We start from the raw sequence: 22,188 nt of genomic DNA, 5'->3' as shown, positions 1-22,188 counted from the left end.
TCATGTATTTGAAGAGTGTTATCATATCTCCCCTCAGTCTCCTCTTCTCCAGGCTACACATGCCCAGTTCTTTCAGTCTCTCCTCATAGGGCTTTGTTTCCAGTCCCCTGATTATCCTTGTTGCCCTCCTCTGAACCAGTTTGTCTGCATCCTTCTTGAAGTGCAGAGACCAGAACTGGACACAGTATTCAAGATGTGGCCTAACCAGTGCTAAATAGAGGGGAACTAGTACTTCATGCAATTTGGAAACTATACTTCTGTTAATGCAGCCTAATATAGCGTTTGCCTTTTTTGCAGCCACATCATACTGTTGGCTCATAATCAGCTTGTGGTCAACAACAATTCCAAGATCCTTCTCACATGTTGTATGGCTGAGCCAAGTATCCCCCATCTTATAACTGTGCATTTGGTTTCTTTTTCCTAAGTGTAGAACGTTGCATTTATCCCTGTTGAATTTCATTCTGTTGTTTTCAGCCCAGTGCTCCAGCCTATCAAGATCTCTTTGAATTTTGTTTCTGTCTTCCATGGTATTAGCTATGCCCCCCAATTTTGTATCATCTGCAAATTTGATAAGCATGCTCTGTACCTCCTCATCCAAGTCATTAATAAAAATGTTGAAGAGCACTGGGCCCAGAACCAAGCCCTGTGGTACCCCACTTGTTACTTCCGCCCAGTTTGAGAAGGAAACATTGATAAGCACTCTTTGAGTACGATTCTGGAGTCAGCTGTGGATCCACCTGATAGTTGTTCCATCCAGCCCACCTTTAGCTAGCTTGCTAATCAGAATATCATGGGGCACTATGTCAAATGCTTTGCTGAAGTCGAGATATATTATGTCCACAGCATTCCCACAGTTTACAAGGGAGGTTACCCAATAAAAAAATGAGATATTAGTTTGGCAGGATTTGTTCTTCATAAATCCATGACCCCACCCTTCAAAAGCATACAGTTCTCCACAAGAGGGCTTGCCCCATAGTTTGAATTCCACCCCATTGTGCTTCCAAAATGCTAACAGCTGATTCCTAACAATTTGGCTCAGCAGTATAATTTTAAAACTCATTCATGTGTACTTGCCAACATATTAATTGTTGACAATGGTAAATAGCCTTTTTACAGAATTGATTTTGGAAATAATTGACATCCTTTATTGGGAATCCTGATGTTTATTTTCAAGGCAGTAGAATATAAAAGACTAAATAGACTAGCAAACAAAATTTAGCAACAAGCCACAATTTAAGACAGCAGTTTTACTAACCCTTACATATGAACAAATCAGACACACAGATAAAATAATCAATGTTTACAGTACAAGAATTCCCTACCTTTCCTGATATTTTTCATAAAAGCCAATAAAGAAACACAGAACACCACAATCTGTTAGATGTATCATTTCAACAGACGTTTTAAAAATGAATATGAAATTACCCATTATACTACCTAAGGAAAATTACTTAGCTTAGTCAATTGAAACAGTGTTGACCATTTTCATCATTTTTTTATTCTTGCAGCATTGATCCTGCTGTGAATATTCTCTTCAGATGTTTAAGACTTATCACTGATTTGGGAATGTTTCATGCACTCCCAGAGAAAATATTGCTTAGGGAAGAACATTGTACTTGAACGTTGTATCTAAGTTATAATCAGGGTAGATCCACTCAAATCAGTAGGCTTAAGTAAACCATGACTAACACATCTATTGATTTCAATGAGCCTATTTTGAGTATGACTTAGCTGGATACAACTCACAGGTTTTGTCTAGAATAGAAGTAATTTCACCCCGTGCAATAAATTTGCGCAAATGCAAGGTATATTTGTACTAAAAAACAATTTTGTAGCAATGTCCTAGTGCAGCCTTGCATTGGGAAAGGTAATTATTCATTTAGTAATCATGCTTGCTATGTTATCTTCTACATCTTTATTTCAGAATCTTCACACTCAGTCTGCATCTTCACCTTTAATAATGCAACATGTGTATTATACATATTATGCTATGCAAGGAAGATCTTACGTTTTGTATAGCACAACTTTAATTATCTCACAATGTCATGAGTAAGGGACTTAGCAGATGATCACATGAGACTCCTAGGCTTTCAGATTCATAATGGGATTTCAGCAAAGTTGGCTGCATTATATCTCCCAACATTTGAACTAGGCAGAGTACTTTATGTACTTTTCATAAGAGAGACGAATGAGCTTTTTGAATTGTGCCTCTCTTACGGTATTCTGACAACCACATGCAATATGCATGTTTTGTGCTCCAACTCTTCCACTACCTTTTTATTTCACAAGAGGGAGACTAGATGTTTTCGGCTTTGCTGATAATGCATGTGTTCTGTTGTAAGACAGTTATTTCACAGGGACAGAGAAACACAGCAGCTAGATCATTTTAATTAAATTGCAAGATAGATTATTATTCTCATTTAAAATAACTGATGTTCAGAGTATGATATTCACATTTGCATTTTTTTTAAAGTATCTCTGGTGTTCCTTGTCCCTTAATCCTCTTTTTTCTAGATTAATAAACCTATTTAGCCCTTCTTTATTGAGGTAAACCTGTTTTATTTTCAGTCCCTCTCCTAAAAAACTGAACAAAAAATTTATGGGTTTTTTTTGTTGCAGATGTCACAAATTAGAACCAAATTAGATGAGATATTGGAAAATGCAATACCACATTTAGGTTTGCTTGTTTAGCCAGAGGGTTGTATATATCCCCAAAACCAGGGGTATTCAAACACCTCAATTCTGCGGAAGAGAAGCTTTTACTGTCTGCCTTCAGGAGGGAACAGCAACCAACTACAGGCTGCCTTCTTATCACTAAATCAAATATAGAATGTCCAATTTTACTTTACTGGAGATGCTGAGGACTGAACACATGACTTTCTGCAAAATATGTGTTCCACTACTGATCCAGATGGGCTTTTGTTCTTATGAGCTGTGGTCATATAAGTCCCCGTAAACATCAGCAGAAGAGTGGGGTCAATACTGAATGAGAAAGGAAAACTCCAAAATGGTGCAAAGCAGTATGAGTTTCAACATATTTCAAGCCAATCCTCTTGATATGGGAGTAATTTTGATCAAAAGACAGATCTGCAGTTTGGGCATGGGAGTTTTAATAAGAATGCTGTTCTATTGCTCTCTTGCATTTTCACTGTGAACACAGTTATGGTCCTTAGTCTAAGCTACAGTATAGGATTGTTAAAATTAGGCTATATTGCAGCATTCACTGAGGCCTTGAAAAAAGGAAGACTATAAATTCTAAATGCACAAATGACATTTCATCTTGAAAATAGCTTCTTGGTTGCATGTTGTTGCCCTAGGATTTTGAAGATTAAGGGAGGCATACTCTGATCTCTGGCACTAGCCAGGCCACCAAGAGCCTCTGGGAGGCTGCATCCCTTCCTCCCAAGAAGATTATCTCGGCAAGGGGGAGACCAACCCCCCTTGCCAGAGAAGGAGCAGCTGGAGGGAGCTTACTTTCCCTCCCCCTGCATTAAAGAACTTTCTGCTCCAAGTGCCAGTTATTGCAAAAGTAAAGGGGGCAGTCATGTGACCTATGGCCATTTGGAGGCTACAACCCCTGCCTCCCAAGAAAAATGTGATGGCAAGGGGAGACTAATTAGGCTCAATTCATTGGCTCAATTCAGTAAAGGAGCAGCTGCTCCAGTGCTTCTTTGCTTCTACCCTACCTATTCCTTTTTCCTTTTGGATCACATTTGTTAGATTATGAGCTTGCAGACCATATAAATTGCTGAATTTTAATCAGAAACAATAAATGGACAGTACATGCCTACAGTTTTTACCAACAGAAATAAGTAAGTAGCAATACTGTCCACACCATGTCAGCACTAACAGTAACTTATCTCTTGAGTAAATCTGTCCAAAAATACATTTGAGAGGCTGGGGACCTCAGCACATTGCCATTGCAGTTATCATATACAATAAAATCATATGCGGCATGAGCGGCAGCATGAACGGGTTCCTGTAAGGTTGCAAGAAGACAGCAGAGAGCAGTGGGCAAGCTGCTGGTGCTTTATTTTGAACACTTTCACCATTTGGGACCTGTGCAGAGCAGTTACCAGCAGAGATGAAGTTGTGCTACCTTTAATTTTGAAAAGCTCTTGCCGCCGCCTCTGTGTCTTCCTTGCCGCTGCCCTTCCTGCTGGGCTTTTTGTTGTCCAGTTTGGCGGAGGGGCAGCTGTGCCACCTTCACCTTTGAAAGCCCCAGAGCCACCAAGCACTGCCACCGTGTCTTTTTTGCTGCCGCCCTCCCTGCTGGGCCTGTTGTCGTCCAACCCAGCCCTGATGGCAGACCCGTACCAACTCTCCAACAATATAAGCTCTGGCGCCCCTTTCCGAGCCCATCGTTTCCACCTTTGCAACGATCTACAAGAGCCGGAACGTCAACCGCTTCATCCCCGTGATCAAGTTGAAGTACTGCTTACCGTGGATATTGTCTATGTTAGCAAAAAGCTGGACTGCTCCTGCCCCTTTTCCTATATTAGGACTGGCAGCTGCAGTACCAGCAGGACACCTCAGTGGTATGTTTTGATGTCAACATATTGATGTAAGAACTAGTAGACAGTGCCTAATTGTTAGGAATTTGTTAGGAAAATGTTAGGAAAGTGATTTGTTATTGTATTTTCATTGAAAGTTGTTATTGTCTTTTAATAATGTTATTACGGAGGCCCGGAGGGTGATGACAAGATCTAGGGCCTTCTCAGTGGTAGCCCCCGAACTATGGAACAGTCTCCCCGAGGAAGTACGCCTGGCGCAGACTCTGCTCTCCTTCCGGCGCCAGGTCAAAACCTTCCTATTCTCTGAAGCATTTTAAGTTACACTGATTTACTTTTAAAAATGTTTATTGTATTGGATTGTTGATTGTATTTTAGTATTATTTTGTTATTCATTGTATTTTTATGCTATTTGATGTTCACCGCCCAGAGAGCTATTGCTAGTCGGGCGGTATATAAATTTAATAAATAAATAAAAATAAATAATTTTTTTGTAAATTGTACAGTTTTTATTGATATGTATTTCTATATTTGTGTTTATTTTTTGTAAGCTGCCTTGAGGGCCTTTGGCCAAAAGGCGAGATAGAAATAAACCATCATCATCATAAAAGGAAACCATACTTCAGAAAATTTACCTCTTGTACTTTGCCTCTAGATAACCTATAAAGCTAAGGCTGCATACACACCATACATTCAAAACACATGACTTCCCCCAAATAATCCTGGGAACTATTTTACCCCTCACAGAGCTACAACTCCCAACACCCTGAACAAACTACAGTTCCCAAGATTCTTTGGGGGAAGTCGTGCTATTCCTGTATAGTGTGCACACAGCCGAAGTTAGCTTCTCGGCCAACACTACTCATCATGCCCTATCATGCCATCTTTACATAGAGAAGCCCTCCTCTGAAATGAGCAATTTCCATACAAGCTGCCACAAATAACTGTACAACCAGAAATTTATGAATCACAGTTTTGTTACTCCCCGTTAAAGTAATAATACCAAGGCCAGGCCAGTGCAATAGGTCTTAATCTTGGCACATTCACACTTGGGAATGGCACATCAAAGGGGGCATGCTGCATGCCTTCCATGGACTCCACCTAGTAAGGAGGTCAAAACAAATACACCATCATATATATTGAACTTTATAACAGACTAGGGACTCTACCCCTGCTCTCTTCATTCGCCAACCCCGCCTACCGTTGCCAACCCCCCTTCCCTGCGGGTCACCAAAGCACACCTCCCCCTCCTGTGGTTCACCGTAGGTCTCTTCCTGTTCCTCCAGGGGTCGTCAGAGCTCTCCTCCTCCTTCTCTTCCCCCCCCTCGGGGTTGTGAGCGCTCCCTCCCCTTCTACTCTTTCCCCCACCCTGCCAGGGAACTGAGGCCTACTTAAGAGGCCAGGTGATCCATCCCACCACCACAGATGGATCAGCATGCTCCTTTTAATATATGCACAGTGCTTATAACATTTTAGGTACTTTCTATGTGTTTAATAATAAATAATAATTTTCAGTGCAACTTTGGGCATTTTCAACTTTTATTGCATTTTAATAGCATTCAGAAGTATGATGGAAAGAGGCTACTGATTCATTAAATTCTTCCTTTAGCTGTTCATTCTGGCTTCCCTCAAGCATGCAACATTCTTCTTGTCTCATAATATCTCTGGACCAGTTGTGACTGTAATTTCATTGCTGCTAAAGTCTTTATGCACTTCTGAAGCAGGAAGTTCTGGAACAAATCATTATAATTTAACTGTACTGCTGGATATTGCAACACAGCCCTTCACCTTTACCTTAATGGATTCCTGTTGGCCACTGTATCATCTCTATAAATCCTATTACTATATAATTTTTATACACAGTCCATGCAAATGTTAATTATCTTATAACATGGAGTTTGAGGTGATGCAACCTGATGCTGCAGACACAACTCAAATATCACACCAAAACATGGGAAAAGCAGCATAACTATGATTTGGGGAGATGTTCAAATTGTCAAACCATAGTCTGTGATCAGACAGCCAACAGGAATCTAAAACACGGACAGAAGTGTGTTTGCAAACTATGGTTTATGCTAGCTATGGTTTGACACGATGTCTGAATTGACAGACCATGATTATGCCTTCACCTCATGAGGTTGCTACACTAACACCACAGAAGCAGGAACAGTTCTATATCATCATGTGTATGTTTCGAAGCTGAAATCAAGGTTTGGCATGAACTGAGTCAGAGTGAACATATTCACTACCATGTACACTGCTTAGAGATTTCTGAAATATTAAGTGGTTTATAAATGCTTTAAATGGGCTCTTGCAATAAATAAAATAAATATTGTGATAATCATAAACGGTGACACTCATGTTTTTCTAATGTCAAAATCCAAAGTAAGCCAGGAAGAATCACAGCTGTTAATATCCTTCACGAAATTCTAGGTAGAGGTTTCCAGCACGAAGTCTCCTTCAGGTGAACAAAGCATTGTATATATGTATCACTCCCTCATAATATCAGATTATAACTTTCAGTACATGATTAGGGCCAAATCATTCAGAAATAAGAATAAATAGACTTTTCAGTGCATTTTCATTTGTTCGAAAAGTCTTGGAAGGTTTCAGCACATGTCCATAGCCTTACTTGCCACATCCTGACTGAGATATTTCAGACCTAGCAACATACTATCTGTCACATATGTAAACATGCATAAGACCCTTTGGGGGCTGTGATTTGTTAGAAAGTGAGGTTACACGCATCACAGTTTCAATTGTCCAAATTACAAAAAAACATTTTTTAAGTTCATTTATATCCCATTCTTTATTAATTTTTATATTAAAAATAATCAAAGTAGCCATTATGTTAACTGCAACACATAAAAGCTTGTTGTAAGAGCAATCTCTTACTTCAGACCTCAGCATCTGCTAGACATTATGAAGTGAGTGAGGCAAGGTTCAGAGAGTGCCTCTCTAAGGGCATTAGATAGTTATGCATACTTGCCAAGATGATCCAGGCTCATTTCAGGTCATCCCTGGAGGCATCATCATTGCAGTAGGCCTTATTTAAGAATCCTCAGATTGGATGTAAAAGTAGTTTCCTGGACATTTTTATCCCAGTTTTACCCAATTCATGCCTACTATTTATTGAGGTTCATTCTGATTTGTTTATAGGGAGATATGACATTGCTTCAAACAAGTGTTATCCTACATTTTCCAATGCATTTCCCTGTCATTTTCCATATCACAAAAAGTCCAATTTTTGGAGGAAATGTGTTTGTTGCGCAGGAGTGCCAATTCAGCTTCAGTTGCACAACCTGAATTTGCCAGTATGTGACTGAATCCAACCTGAAAATAGTGACAGTCTGGAAGTGTCCTATGACACACAGGCTCATCTTTATCAGAAGGAGCAATTGCTGATTATCAAAAAATGAGAGGGGAAAGAAAATGGAGTAAAAGCTCTAAGGCAGCGTCCTTTTTCGTTCACTTTGCTGAAATTTCTATTGCGTTAAAGAACAAGCAGCTCATTTGTTTCAGAGGTGCTGCACATCTGTTTCTGTGTCTAATCACTGTTAATTATAAAGGACCATGTCGCAGTCATATTCCCAGACCCAGAGCTGTGGTGTGCTTGTTGCCTTAGTCTGCAGTGCTTATTGCCAACGTTTGACACTGCCTCGTTTCATTATCACACACAAAAAGGTAAAGCTTTTACTGGATCCTTGGCATACACTACAAACTATCCAAGCTTAGTACTAAAGCAGTGACTAATCAGGGAATTCCCATGAGGAAGCTTTGTAATAGCTCTTGCAAGGGTAACAAGGACAATTTCCATAGCCGTGATGTTTTAAGCCAAACAAAATGCAAGCAGCATGATTTCTCCCCCATCCAGCATAGCCAAACACGTACACACACGTGCACGCTCACACACACAGAATAAATGATGTCCTAAAACAGAATGGCTGTGTGCAAAGTTTGTGCTGCTTTATCACAGAAGGGCTAATAGCAAAATTCTATTAATTGATGGATGCTGTTTTGTTTGGCAAATCCAGGAAGCAGTTTACATGGCTACGCAGTGCTCTGGTTCACAGCGCTTCTGAAACAGTATTATTGTAAAGGACTAATACTGATTAGGGACAGTTCCCCGGAGGAAGGAGGGCCTTTTGATGATTGAGTCATTTCCGTTCTCTGTTCTGCTTCAGTGATACAGTGCTTCTCTCATCCCAGATACGCACCCCTTCTATCCAGAGAGTCCCTCCAACAGAGTCTTCAGAACTTCATGCCTTGGCCTGATGTGGAGAGTGTTGTGTTCATGGCTCCTGAAGCAAGCAATAAAACAAGTATTGGCTGACATACATTGACAAGTCCAGGTGTTCCTCCATCATATAATACTGCAGACTTCTCCATCGCCTGGACCGAAAGACTCTCACTTTTTTTGCAAGTAATTTTCCAAAAGCCTATGCAACAGATATATAAAATCCTTAATGTCATTACACGGTAAGGTTGTCCAATGTCCAGTGGAGCCTGGTCCATTAAGGCAAGTGGGGCCCTGCCCTGCCCTGCCAACCTCAGTTGGCTGTCAGCCAGTCCCCACCTTCCTGCCTTCTTCCTTGCAACCACCATACCAGCAGGATGACACTGGCTGTCAGCTTCCTCCTCCTTGGTCTCAGTGTTGCCATTTCAGAATTCATCTAGAAGGGGGAGGGGGACCACATTCACACCATACATTTATTCCACAATCATTCCATTTTAAACAGTGGTGGCTTCTCTCAGTGGTAGAGCAACTGCTTTACTCGCAGAAGGTCCCAGTTTCAATCCCTGGCATCGCCAGGTAGGGCTGGGAGAGATCCCTGCCTGAAAATCCTGGAGAGACGCTGCCAATCAATGTAGACAATACTGAGCTAGATGGACCAAGGGTCTGAGTCAGTATAAGGTAGCTTCCTATGATCCTATGGCCTCCCCCAAAGAATCCTGGGAAATGTAGTTTGTGAAGGGTGTTGAGTTGTTAGGAGCCTCCTTTCCCCTCACAGAACTACAATTCCCAGAGTTCTTACGAAAGAGGAACTAACTGTTAAGCCACTCTGACAATTGTAGCTCTGTGAAGAAAATAGGCTCCTAACACTCCTCTCAGCACTTTTATCAAACTACCCTTCCCAGGAGTCTTTGAGGGAAGCCAGGGCTGTTTAACATGTCAGTAATGTTTATCATTAACATTGATTGACTGACTGATTGATTGATTGATTGAAGAAGCAACACTGTGAAGCACTCTAAATAAAACTGAATAGAACAAAAAGTAATCCAGCAGATGGTGGATAAATGACAGGGAAAGAGATGGTCCATTTGTCCTAAAAGTGCACAAGAGTTTGCAGGCTTCCTTTTAACTCTGCCTTTCACCCCAAATAGTAGTAAACGGGAAAGCTAGCCTCAACTGACCTTGCAATCTGCTCATGCATTTCATGTGGCAAATCTGTAGCAAGAACACTCTCTATAGCAGTGGTGTCTAACCTTGTTTTGACCCAAAGTCCACATTCACCCTTGGCCAATCCTTGGGAAAGGGGGTGCATGGCCAGTGGTGAATGTGGCCAAAAGTAGGTGTAGCAATTCCACACACTCTCATGCACACTTCCATGCACATAGGCACACAGCCCCTCCATTCAGCTGAGGAGGGGAGTTATTGCCCTCTCTCTGCTTGGCATGGACAAATCAGTCCATTTCAGTTCTCTCAATTTCTCGTTTTCCCAATCTTAAATGTACTTCTCCACATTTCTGCAGCAATTTGCAATTTTTTAAAATAAAAATCCTCACTAACATCTGCCAGTATTTTAATGCAAACATCTCCTAATAAACACATTTTTGTTGGCAGTTTTGATAATGTACATATTTTGCAAGCAATTTTCCTCAATATAGTGCATTCTTGCATACTATTTTCACTAGTATATTCATTTTTATGCACATTTCCCACTAATATATGCATTTTTTTAAACATTGGTAAGAGAAATGCATCTCAATATTCAAAGTGTGAATTTTGAAGGATAGCTGTGTTTTGATTCCCATGTTGTTTCAGAAAGTGCAAATTACATAGTTTCACCTTTAAATGTGAACTGAGTCAAATTTCTCCCTCATCCCTACTCTCTGCTCATCAAATTACTGATCCTATGGCCAGGAAGGGAGTGATCTGCATCCCCATCAAGGTACTGGGCTCCGCCCACTCTAGCCCTATGTCTACCAAAAAGAAAAAAAATAGTACTGCCACCCAAAATGGTGGGGTCTTGGGGACAACAGAAAAATTGGAGGAAGCTGAATCAAGTCCCCAAACTGGTGTCTCCCAACCCCACCTTAAGAACATAAGAACATAAGAAGAGCCTGCTGGATCAGGCCAGTGGCCCATCCAGTCCAGAATCCTGTTCTCACAGTGGCCAACCAGGTGCCTGGGGGAAGCCCGCAAGCAGGACCCGAGTGCAAGAACACTCTCCCCTCCTGAGGCTTCCGGCAACTGGTTTTCAGAAGCATGCTGCCTCTGACTAGGGTGACAGAGCACAGCCATCATGGCTAGTAGCCATTGATAGCCCTGTCCTCCATGAATTTGTCTAATCTTCTTTTAAAGCCATCCAAGCTGGTGGCCATTACTGCATCTTGTGGGAGCAAATTCCATAGTTTGACTACCTTTATAGGAAATTTCACACAAAATACATGTTGATTATCATATGATTATCCTAAAACATATACACATTTGGAAACTGCTCATGGCTCCCCAATATGCTGCAGAAGAGATGCCAGCTTGCTCTACATAGTCCAAGTGAACTTTCAGTAAATCACAGCAATCTCATGCTGCAACAACCTTTGCAGAAGAGCCTATTTTATCAAGATGTTGCAGATATTATCCCTATTATCCATTCGTTTGTGGTTGTCACACATTTTCTAAATGGGTAATTTGAAATGACATTTAAGGCCAGCAAGGGAAGGCTATCACATCTAAGCGAAGCCTAGACGTTTTAAAGTGCTTTCCCTCTGGAGGTGCAGTAATTGCTTTATGATTAGACAGGAAGCTGTATCAGCATTATTGCTCTAAAGGAGCCAGTGTTATCAAAAAACAACACTTTGGGGGCTGTCCTCACAGGAAGGGCATCGTGAATAATCAAAACCGCTTTAATCCAATTGGCTGTGGGACCCTTTGTGTGGATGGTATAGCATTTAGGGGGGAAATCTGGTCACCATTATTTTGTCAGATAACCCGAGAATATAAATTTAATAAATAATGCCACTACCATGGATACAAAGGTTTGGGTTTTGTTTTTTTGGTTATTTAACCCCAATCATATGCACATAATGGTTTGTATCCAACCACAAATACATTTCCTTCTGCCTTAATAAACACTTTTTCAAATGTTAAAATCTTTTACTTTGTTTCTGAATATGAAATTTCACAAAGCAAGTAGGAGGTTATCAAGGTGTTTAATAGTTGCTTGCAAAATGCAATAAATCCTGATTAGATGTACAAGAATAATGGATCCATCTTTTTTTTATAAAGATATTGATGACACCTTGCTTCAGATTATCTGTCCTGGTGGCTTTTGATACATTGTATACCACAGAGCTCTGTGGAATCATTATCTTCTGAGACCATCCAGGAAGGAATGGACCTCGTTCCCAGCTGACCAGCAGAATGTGGTGACCAACCATGTTAAATATGCTGGGATGTCCAGTAGGATAAGCAGGGTAGTATGCCCCTTGTTGGTTGGTGTACATGGATTGACCAGATCTATAGTGAAGTCACCAGGATATTTTAAAACATTCTTCAAACATGAAAGGGCATTATCGTGCCTAATAAAAGTGGTATGTATGATATTTCAGTGTATTTCATTATTATTTTTAATCATATGTGCAGGCTAATTTAGTCTGGCAAGGTGACAGCTATTGAGAAGAGTTACATCAGGTCCCAATGGTATTAACTAAATGATTGTACATACCTGTTCAGAATAAATCCTCTACCACAGCATAGATCCTTAACTACTTGAGGTGGGAGCAGTGGCTTTAGGATCTGAACTCTGTTCTGGGTTGTAGATCTGAAAATAAATGTGTTCTTTGTAGTTCATTCTGGAGATTGGCAAAAAGATGTAAATGTGAAATAAAATAATCCTCAAACAAACTAGTCATATTGGGAAACTTATAATTTCATCTCTCCTGACAATAGTTTGATGCCACATTTACAGCAAAAATAATAAAAACCGTGAGCTTTAATTCTGATCAGTGCAGTTAATCAACTACAGTTTTTATAGCAGATTGAAGTCCCCTTCCTCAATAAATTATTTTTGTGGCTTATAATAAGCAAACATCAATGTCAGAGGAAGTAGCTCAGTGGTAGAACATCTGCTTTGCATGTAGAAGGCCTTAGATTTAACCTCTGGCATCTCCACATGGGGCTGGGAGAGATCCCAGCCTAAAACCCTTGAGAGCCACTGCCAATCAGTGGAGACAATACTAAGCCAGATGGGCTAATGGACTGACTCAGTATAAAGCAGCTTCCTATGTTCCTATAATGTCCTGGAGTTTTGAAGGGCCACACAGACAAACTAGTTCATCCCATCCCTGTAGAGGCTTTGATGAAAACAAAATTTAGATATACCCTTTTTTGTCTTCTTATTTCTAACAGAAAGATTTTCTTTCAGGCTGAAACAATTTTGTTTTTCATTATAACTAAGAACACCTGATGATAACTGATGCTGAGAATCGAAAACAATGCCTATGCATCTTCTTAATCTATTCTCCAATACTAGTAGGTCCTGAACTTGTTTCTTTTACGGGCCTATATACTTTATATTATTGTTAATATATTATAAAGGATGCATTCTGCATTCTCAAATGTGATAACAAAATATTGAAGATGATTTTTCTTCTTCTACCAATATATGACAGACTACCTTACAGAGTGGTAGTGAAGAATATTAATTAGGCATATGATAAATGCTAAGATAAGCATATCATATAATGATAGTAAGCCACGAGCCTTAGATATGGGAAATTCCTATTGAACATCATGAATTCTCAAGTTAGAGCCAAGAGTATTACAATGATATATTTTGGATTTGGCTCTTAGTAACTTGGTATATGAATGTACTTTCCCCAAAGGAGCATTGGGGCAACCTTTTGAAAATCCATTTCTTAGAAAAGGAGCATGTGAAAGACACTGCAAAACCATTGGTTCCCTCACATGGATTTTCCTAACCCCCCCACCCCACCCCGAGCTTCCAAGCAAGCAACAAGTCAAAACAAACAAACACCTGGTGTTTTTGTGTTGATCAAACTTTCCCAGAGATCTACCTCCCACACCAGTTTGAAAAGAAAATATGCAACACAGTCACACAACATACTGGCTCAAATTGGAAAGGGGAATGTGTTTTTAAAAAGAAAAGCACACATGCATTCACTTCTAGCCATACCCCTGCAGACTATGCACAACTAGGGATGGAAAGATCTGTGAATTTTTGTTCTTGCTGTTTCTCATTTTTCCTATCTTAAATTCAGTTCTACAAATTTCAGCAACAATTAAAAAAAACTCCAAAAATTCTCCAACATTTTAGTGCGAATTTCTCTTAATAAACACATTTTTGTAGGCAGATTTGACTAATGTACACATTTTTGCAAGCCACGTCTCATCATATAATGCATTTTTGCATGTTATTTTCACTCATATATTCATTTTATGCACATTTCCCCCTAATATATGTATTTTTGAAAACATTGGTTGTCAAAGTATATTGCAACATTTGAATAAGTGCATATTTCAAAGGATGGCTGTGTTTTGATTCTCATATTGTTTCAGAAAGTGCAAATTTGATATATGCGGCTTCAAATGCAAACTGAATCAAAATTCTTGCCCATTCCTAGTTCACACGGAGAGCAGGGTGTGTGTACACATGATTCAGAGAAAGTTAGAGCCCAATCTTCCAGTGGAAGTCCCTCACTAAGGACAGGTGGGGCACTGCCCACCCTAAAGCCTCAAACCTATAGCCCAGTCTTTCTCTGTTCCTTACATTCATATTCAATACAATACCCTTCATTTAGAGAGACACTCTGGACTTGTTTCTGTCCATCTTTTGTTCTGGCCAATCATCTTTGCATACCACAGCCAATCACAATAATTGCTATGGTCTCACCAGGGGTAATAATAATAATAATAGTAATAATAATTCTAGTAGGAGTGGCTTAGGAAGGGCGGGGTTCCCCTCAGCACCTCTGGGATCTCCATTTTGATTTTATTTCCCATAGAATAAGCTCTAACCAATCAAGAGGAGTCCCCCAGAAAAGCATTGGAAGTTCCATAGTATTAGGGCAGACTCTGAAGAGCCTTTCCAATCCTCAGAGGCATGCATTTCAATCTGAGCCAATCAGATGCATGCATTTGCAAAGTACTTGTTGCTCTTCTGTGAGGCTGAGTTACTTTCCCCTCTTTTTGCAAGCACCACCTTAAAGCATCAGCAACCTAATCCTTTTCTTTTCTGTGACTAGCCAGTCACTCTGAAAATCTTTAGCCAAAGACTATTACCCACCATACTTGAATCTGCTGCTCCAAGTTAGGGAGAGAATGAGCCAGGCATAGCTTAAATAAAACATAATGTTCCTGAATATAATATTTGCTGTGACACATAGTCTCACATATATAGTGGTTAACTATACTGGGGAGGAGGTATGGTTTAGCTGAAGTAACTAACATAATCCCAGAGTTTGGAAGTAATTAGTTACAAGTAATTCATTACTTTTTTGAGGAACGAGTGGGTAATTCTTTTACATTTTGATTGTAATAGAACTAGGAGTAATTTTTATTATTTTGGTGAAGTAACTGTAATGTTTCCAGCATTACTTTTGGGCATTACTTGGGGGAGGGAAGCAGGGGAAGTCTTCTGCTCCTCTGATTTGTGGATGAAAATCATGTGCCTCAAACTAGACTTCTGTGCAGCATTGCTCTTCCCTTGTGCTCTGTGTGTGGGTAGGAGGTGACGAGGGAGTAGATGGAGAGCGAGAAGGGGTGGAGTGGAGAAAACAATGGACAGTGGTGGTGAAGAATGGAGTGGTGGGAAAAAGGAGCTGGAGGGCAAGAACATGGATAAAGGAGGAGAAGGAGGCAGCAGCAGAATTGAGTTAAAGAACTGGAGGTGAAAGATGACGTGTGTGCGTGTGTGTGAATACTGTGTTTGCACTTGGCACACAAAGTGGCCACCGTCCTCTCTGGCTACTGTGCTGCATTTGCAGTATTTTAACTTTTTTTTGCATCTCAGGGGAAAATGTTTGCTTGGGTGAGTGTCCCTTCGTTGGTGGCAAGGCAGGGTCCAGGAGGCGGTTAAGTGAGAGAGATTATGCTTGCTGGCTGAGTGGGGGGTTGCACTTGGTTTGATGTGCAAAGATCTGAGTAGTGGCCTCTGCTTCCCTCCCCGCCTCCCTTACCAGCTGAGAGACCACCATTGCTATCTTATGGATAAAAAGAGTTATTCTACTACCTCTGTATGTGTGTGTTTATTTTTAATGTTGTTGTAGGCTACTTAGACGTGCAGCAGCAAGGCCAGCACCTTGCAGACATTTTTTAAAAAGTAACTGAAATGTAATTGTAGTGATTACTTTTGAGTAAAAGTAAAGTAATCAGTTACTTTCAGAGCAATTGTAATTGCAATGCTAATTACTACTTTTTTGGGCCATGTAATTGTAACTGTGAGAGTCAGCGTGGCATAGTGGTTAGAGTGTTGAACTATGACCTGGGAGACCAGGGTTTGAATCCCCACATAGCCATGAAGCTCATTGGGGGACCTTGGGCCAGTCACTGCCTCTCAGCCTCAGAGGTAGGCAATGGTAAACCCCCTCTGAATACCGCTTACCATAAAAACCCTATTCATAGGGTCGCCAAAAGTCGGAATCGACTTGAAGGCAATCCATTTCTATTTTTTCAATTATAACTGTACTATATTACGTTTTAAAAATAATCTCCCAAACTCTGTGTAATCCTATTCATTTTACTTAGAAGTAAGCTCCACTGTGTTCATTAAGTGGGTATAAAATTGAACCCTTGTCTTCCAGGTCCTAGTCCAACACTCTAACCATTAAGTTTATACAGTTACAGATGCTCATTTTAAATAGGTTTTAATTTTAAAATATATTATCAAGATCTTCCATATGGAAGACCTCTGAGCAAGGTGCAACACTCCATTCAGAGGTTTTTAGAGAATAGGCAACACTTGGAATAGTATCGAGAAACATATAGGGTGCTAGTGCAACTGTCTTAAAATTAGTTTAATGTGATCCTGTCCACTAGCCAATTAGAAGAAGAAGAGTTTGGCCCTTGTCTGGATTAAATGCCAGATGGTTTATCCTCATCCATTTGATATCCTGAGACTGTTATTCCTTGACTGGTAAACTAAGAAGGAGGAATCTACTTGTCATCAATATCATCATTATCATTCCCTAACTGCAAGGAAAACATGATTCTTTCTACCCTTTTATCCTCACCACAATCCTGTGAGGTAGTTAGGATAAAAGATAGTGACTGGCCCAGTGTCACTCAGTGAGCTACAAGGCTGAGTGGGGATTTGAACCTGGATCTTCGGGATACTAGTCCACCAGTTCCGTTCTTTGCACACCACATGCACATACCTATGACATCTCACTCCGCTTCTCTACACAATCTGTCTTAGAGACTTATATTGATGTTAAACAATAAAGGAGACAAGTTGGGCTACTTAAGGGATCCCATGGAGTAGTGAGCAAAAAAGTAATTCTACATATTAATAGTGAAATCCTTCTCCAAGTGTGGATCCTCATGTAGCCAAAATACAACCATCACAAGAGGGAGGTATTCACTGGCTTGTGTGAGTGTGTGTGTGTGTGAGAGAGAGAGAGACAGAGAGAGTAATGTAGCATCCTGGCAGAGAGGATGGCTGGTTGGCTGGAACACTGAACAGGAACATTCCACAGATTCTCCTTGTAATGGTCTCCTAATATCACTTTCTGTGGACATCATTACTACAAAACACATACACACACACCTTCTAAACCAAAACAGTGCCTTCCCTTGCGCTCCTGCAAATTCTTTAGAAGATACCACTGACTTTTCTTAACTGGAAGGGCTATAAAGTGTTCCTGTTCTGGCAAGGACTTTGCCTGGCCAATTATAGTCTTTCTTGTTTAATCTCCCAGCTCTCACCCGACTTGACTCTTTGCTCTTGGTTCCCAGCTTCTGGCTCCCACTTGATGGCTGCCTACAGTTCAGCACTGATGCTACAGACAGCCAATAAAGATAACAACTTCCTTTGGGGGCAAGGTTTGACAGCCTTATTAACTGCAATGACTTGAGGCAGCAGAGCACTGTTAGAACCGGGCTGAGACCTCTGCAGTCCTGCCGAAGATTGAGTGTTCTGATAACATCTGAGAACCTGTTTATACATCCATGTTAATTACTCCAGAACTGTATCAAGTGAAAATCTGTGTGATCAAGCACCACAAATAGTCATCTCAAACACGAGGGGTCAATCCAAAATAACAAGAGTTCAAATGTAACAGAGAACCCTGGTTAGTTTAAAAGTGGAAGTAGCTGCTTCTGATGGCCCCATCAGAGGGAGGCCTGAGGCTTATGTAGATTTATACACATAATGCTAAAACATAGTTTAATGCTATGTCTGAACTGGACCAGAGCTTCCTAAGAGTGAATTTCATGATTAAAATAACTGAAAAGCATGATACCGTGATGCTGGTTGGAGAATTTTTCACTAAGCTTTGTATGTAAAGGAGCCAGGTCACACATTATGTTTTCTGAATGAGTGCATCCTCAAGGAGAGTTGTGAATGTATTGTGTAGAGAAAAAAACCTGAACATGAACTAGCTCCAAGTACTGAACCAAATGCTGCCAAAATGGCTTTTCCTTAGTCAATGCCAGTGCCCATCTTTCCTGTGCTGCACTGTGTGGACTGTGGAAAGACCACGCGGGCAGCATCTGACTCTTGAAAGAACTCTTGTGTGTTTCTACCCTGAAATCTTCTGATGTACCAAGTTTCAGAGCCAGTTTCCACAGCCATGAACTTCACTTTATCATCACTTGATTACTCAGCTCCAAGGCCTGGTGCTTGAAATGGTGCCACTCAAAAATAATTGTCACCTCAACATACACCGCAGAATGTACTGAAGGAACTGGCTGATTTCCACCACATATTCTTTAACATGCATTGCACAGAATCGGGTCCTTTAACAGCTGGCCTACCTTTGTTATGATGAATACTCAGTTCTAATTGTTTGGTGAAAAATATTGCTCAGTGACTATGTAAACAATTTTAATTGGCTCAGGAGCCGAAAAATGTGCTTTTTTTGTTTGGCTGCCAAGCCTGCTTTCTCACTCACTAATTATGCTGAGCTCTAGCTTTTAGCAAAAACAGGAAATAAAGCATCCATTACTCAAATGACAACTTCTCACCCAGCCTGCATTTCAACATCCATTGTGTAATTTCCTATTCTTGAGCCCAGTTAAGAGCCAAACACATTTTAAAAACAAGTTGCCCCTTTTTGTAAGGGCCACAGTACGGTTTATGCTACCCATTAGTAGACTGCAGCGCTTGCAATTCTAGATACACTCAAAAGAGGTTAGCTGCTCACCCAGCATGCATCCATGAGAGAGAAGTCATTATCTCTCAGTATGGCTCCCGATGCCTACCTATTTTCAATAAATAAGCCCACTATAGGACTTGTATCAGCCTTCAGGCAAGACAACAGGTAACACTGCCCTGTGGGATTGCGAGTCATTGTCCTTCAGGGGTAACCTCTTTCTACACTTCCCAAGAAAGAGTCATTGTGAAGCATCAGCCACCCTCAATACACTTCCCCACTCCAAAAATAGATTCAGCAGATTTGCTCAGCTTTATCTAGCAGCAAAGAAATAGATTTATTGACTGTTTTACACAGATATAATTGGACAATTGTTCTCATGGGAAGTCTCTGCTTTTGAAGTGAGACCTTAGAACAGGAAAGAAGGAAGAATGCAGCTGTGACCTCTTGGAGGTGGAGAGGGACTTGAGAACTTAAGATAGAGAGACCTTGTCTTTCCCTGGCATAGCAATTTAAGGACAGCTTGCTAGAAGGGGAACATTTCACCACAGAACAGCAGATAACTTATGAAGCAGATTTGAATTTTATCAGGGATGTTATTACGGTATTTTAATGGTGACCTGGCACAATTAGTTTGGTTACCTTTTCATGGTTTGCATGTAAAAAGGGGGGGGGAAGGGGAAGAAACTGCACTGGCTGATCACACATACACAGTACCTCAGCCTAGCCATTAGAGTCTTAGGGTAAAGATAATCTAACATTTTTAGCACTGGTCACAGCTGGATCTTTGCTCACTGCGAGAACGCAGCTTCTCAATTTACCTTGGACATGTATACTTTTTGCACTGCATTCTAGACCAGCCGTTGGTCTTGCCTCCTCATGCTTCCTCATGCTGTCTGCTTGTTAAATATTTTTATGTATTGTACAACATGCACATCTCTTAATTAACAGAAAAGCCTTTGATTGAGTAGATACACATCAAGCCTTAGCAGTCAGTCAGGTCAGGCACTGGCCAAGGGCCCCAGGGGCTTGGAAGGGCCCCTCACTGGCCTGACCCAATTGTGCCGCCATAATTTAGCATCCTTCCCACCAAGCTCCCAGATGCTTTTAAGCGGCAGGCAATGGTGTTGGTTTCAAACGGGAGCCAAGCTCAGCTGTGTCTTGTCCTGGTGGTGGAGTTGTGGGCCTATTGTCAGCACAGTAACAAGGGCCCACCAAAATCTGGCCCTGGTCCTGAGTGAATGTCTTCCCTCCTCCTATGTTGCCATTCTGTGCTGCTTCTATGTTATACTTATATTGGTAAATTTTGTGGTTTTATTTTATTATTTTAATTGTACACTATACTTATTTTAAGTGTAATGTTCTTGTAACCCACCTAGGGACTGTTTTGTAAAGGCCATAAGTACTAGGGCTGTGCACAGCTCCCTGATCCAATTTGGGGGGTGATCCAGCACTTCCAGTGGCCCTGATCCAACCCAAGATGATCCAGAGCTGACTCAACCTGGATCCAGGCCCCAAACCAATTAAGGGGCTTTGGGTAGTAATGCGGTCAGATAGGAGGGAGAAGATGTGCCTCTCTATCTATGTCCCCCCCCCCAACTGTATGTGTAATCAGGTTTTAAAACCCCTAATTAAACATGCAGTCAGGAGGGGAAGGAGAAAGAGATGCGCGTCATTCCACCTGCGCCTGGCCACCTATTTAATCAGGGTTTAACCAGGGCCAGGTGACCATTAACTTGCTTGGCTTCTAAATCAATTGGACTCCTTGAGTGTTCATATCAAATGCTTTAAAAAACCCTCAATAGGTTTCTCCAGTGTTCTGCTTGAACAATCAATCAGGCCAGTTCCTCTTCACCTCCTCTGTTCTCCTTCCTTCACTGCCGTGCTGAAGAAAAACAAATCCTTACCTTGGGCAAAGGGAATAACAGACAGAGTAGGAGAGCAAGGCAGGCAGCATAGAGCTAGCATATCAGTTTCAGCCGGAAGCCATGTGGCTTCCAAGCCCCATGATCTCTGGCTGCAAATGGTCACAGTGAGATGTGAGCCCAGCCCCCAATATGACCCAGGACAAGCTCAAAGTGGGTCTGTATCGAGGTAGGATGTCTCAAATTGTGGGTGCTTTAATTCAAACAGGGATGCTCCCATTTTCAAACTCTCAGACTCTTTTATTTATTTATTACCGCTTTGCAGACAATACACGTAATCAACTTGCTTAATATACACTGTTGTTAATTACCACACTAGGTAAGAAACCTTTTGCATTCACAACATTCACAAGATGGAATTCCTCTATTTGAAGGCTCACTGTAACTCTCTTGCCTCTGCTAAAGTGCACATCATCAGAGCAGCACAACAGTCCCCACTCCATCATACTACAGGCTTTGTGCTTGCAGCATAGCTTTCTGTCTCCTGCCTCATCTCTCTCACCACACCCCCTGCAAATCAAATGTGTCTACAAGGGATATCACACTATAGGGATTTGTGGGAGTATTCCACAAAGGATAAGATGCATTTGGGACACCCTTCACTTGATCGTGTGGAAAAACCCTTTATCAAGGTGGAGTCAGTTCATGTTCTGTCCCTGAAGATTTGGATAAGCTGTGCTCTGAGGAAAAGAGGGTTCCAGCTCCTGACTCAGTGTGGCTGATGAGCTGAGCTCAACCCTTATACAATCTTTTCCCATAGCCTTTCTTTTTTCAACACGGTGATTTATGTCCCTTTCTCCATTGTTAGTTACAATTTCATAATGGGATGAGGATATCCTTCAGAAACACATCGTATCCAGCACTGGAAAATACAGAAAGTGTAGAAAATGACATAATTGCTCAGATCTAGACAGAAGTAGTAAAATCCATTTTTTAAAAAAATCTTTGTGCTGTTTTTTCAAAATACATTAGAAAGAACCACAATCATACATGTCTATTTCAAAGTAAGTTAATTGGTGGTGATGGGGTTATTCCCATGTAAGTAGGATTACATCCTATATCACAAAGTGGTCAGGTCTTGTCAGGCCCAGGATGTGACTCAGGAACCAGACCAACGATTGTAGTTAATTCGTGTTTTATTAGGGTAATGTCCAAACAAAGACTGCGTTTTCTCATGAATCAATACAGGGATACAG

The sequence above is a fragment of the Rhineura floridana genome, chromosome 2, assembly GCF_030035675.1.
Source record: "Rhineura floridana isolate rRhiFlo1 chromosome 2, rRhiFlo1.hap2, whole genome shotgun sequence".
NCBI classification, from domain to species: Eukaryota; Metazoa; Chordata; class Lepidosauria; order Squamata; family Rhineuridae; genus Rhineura; species Rhineura floridana.
The sequence above is the reverse complement of the archived record's forward strand: the minus strand, read 5'-3'. Positions refer to the sequence as shown.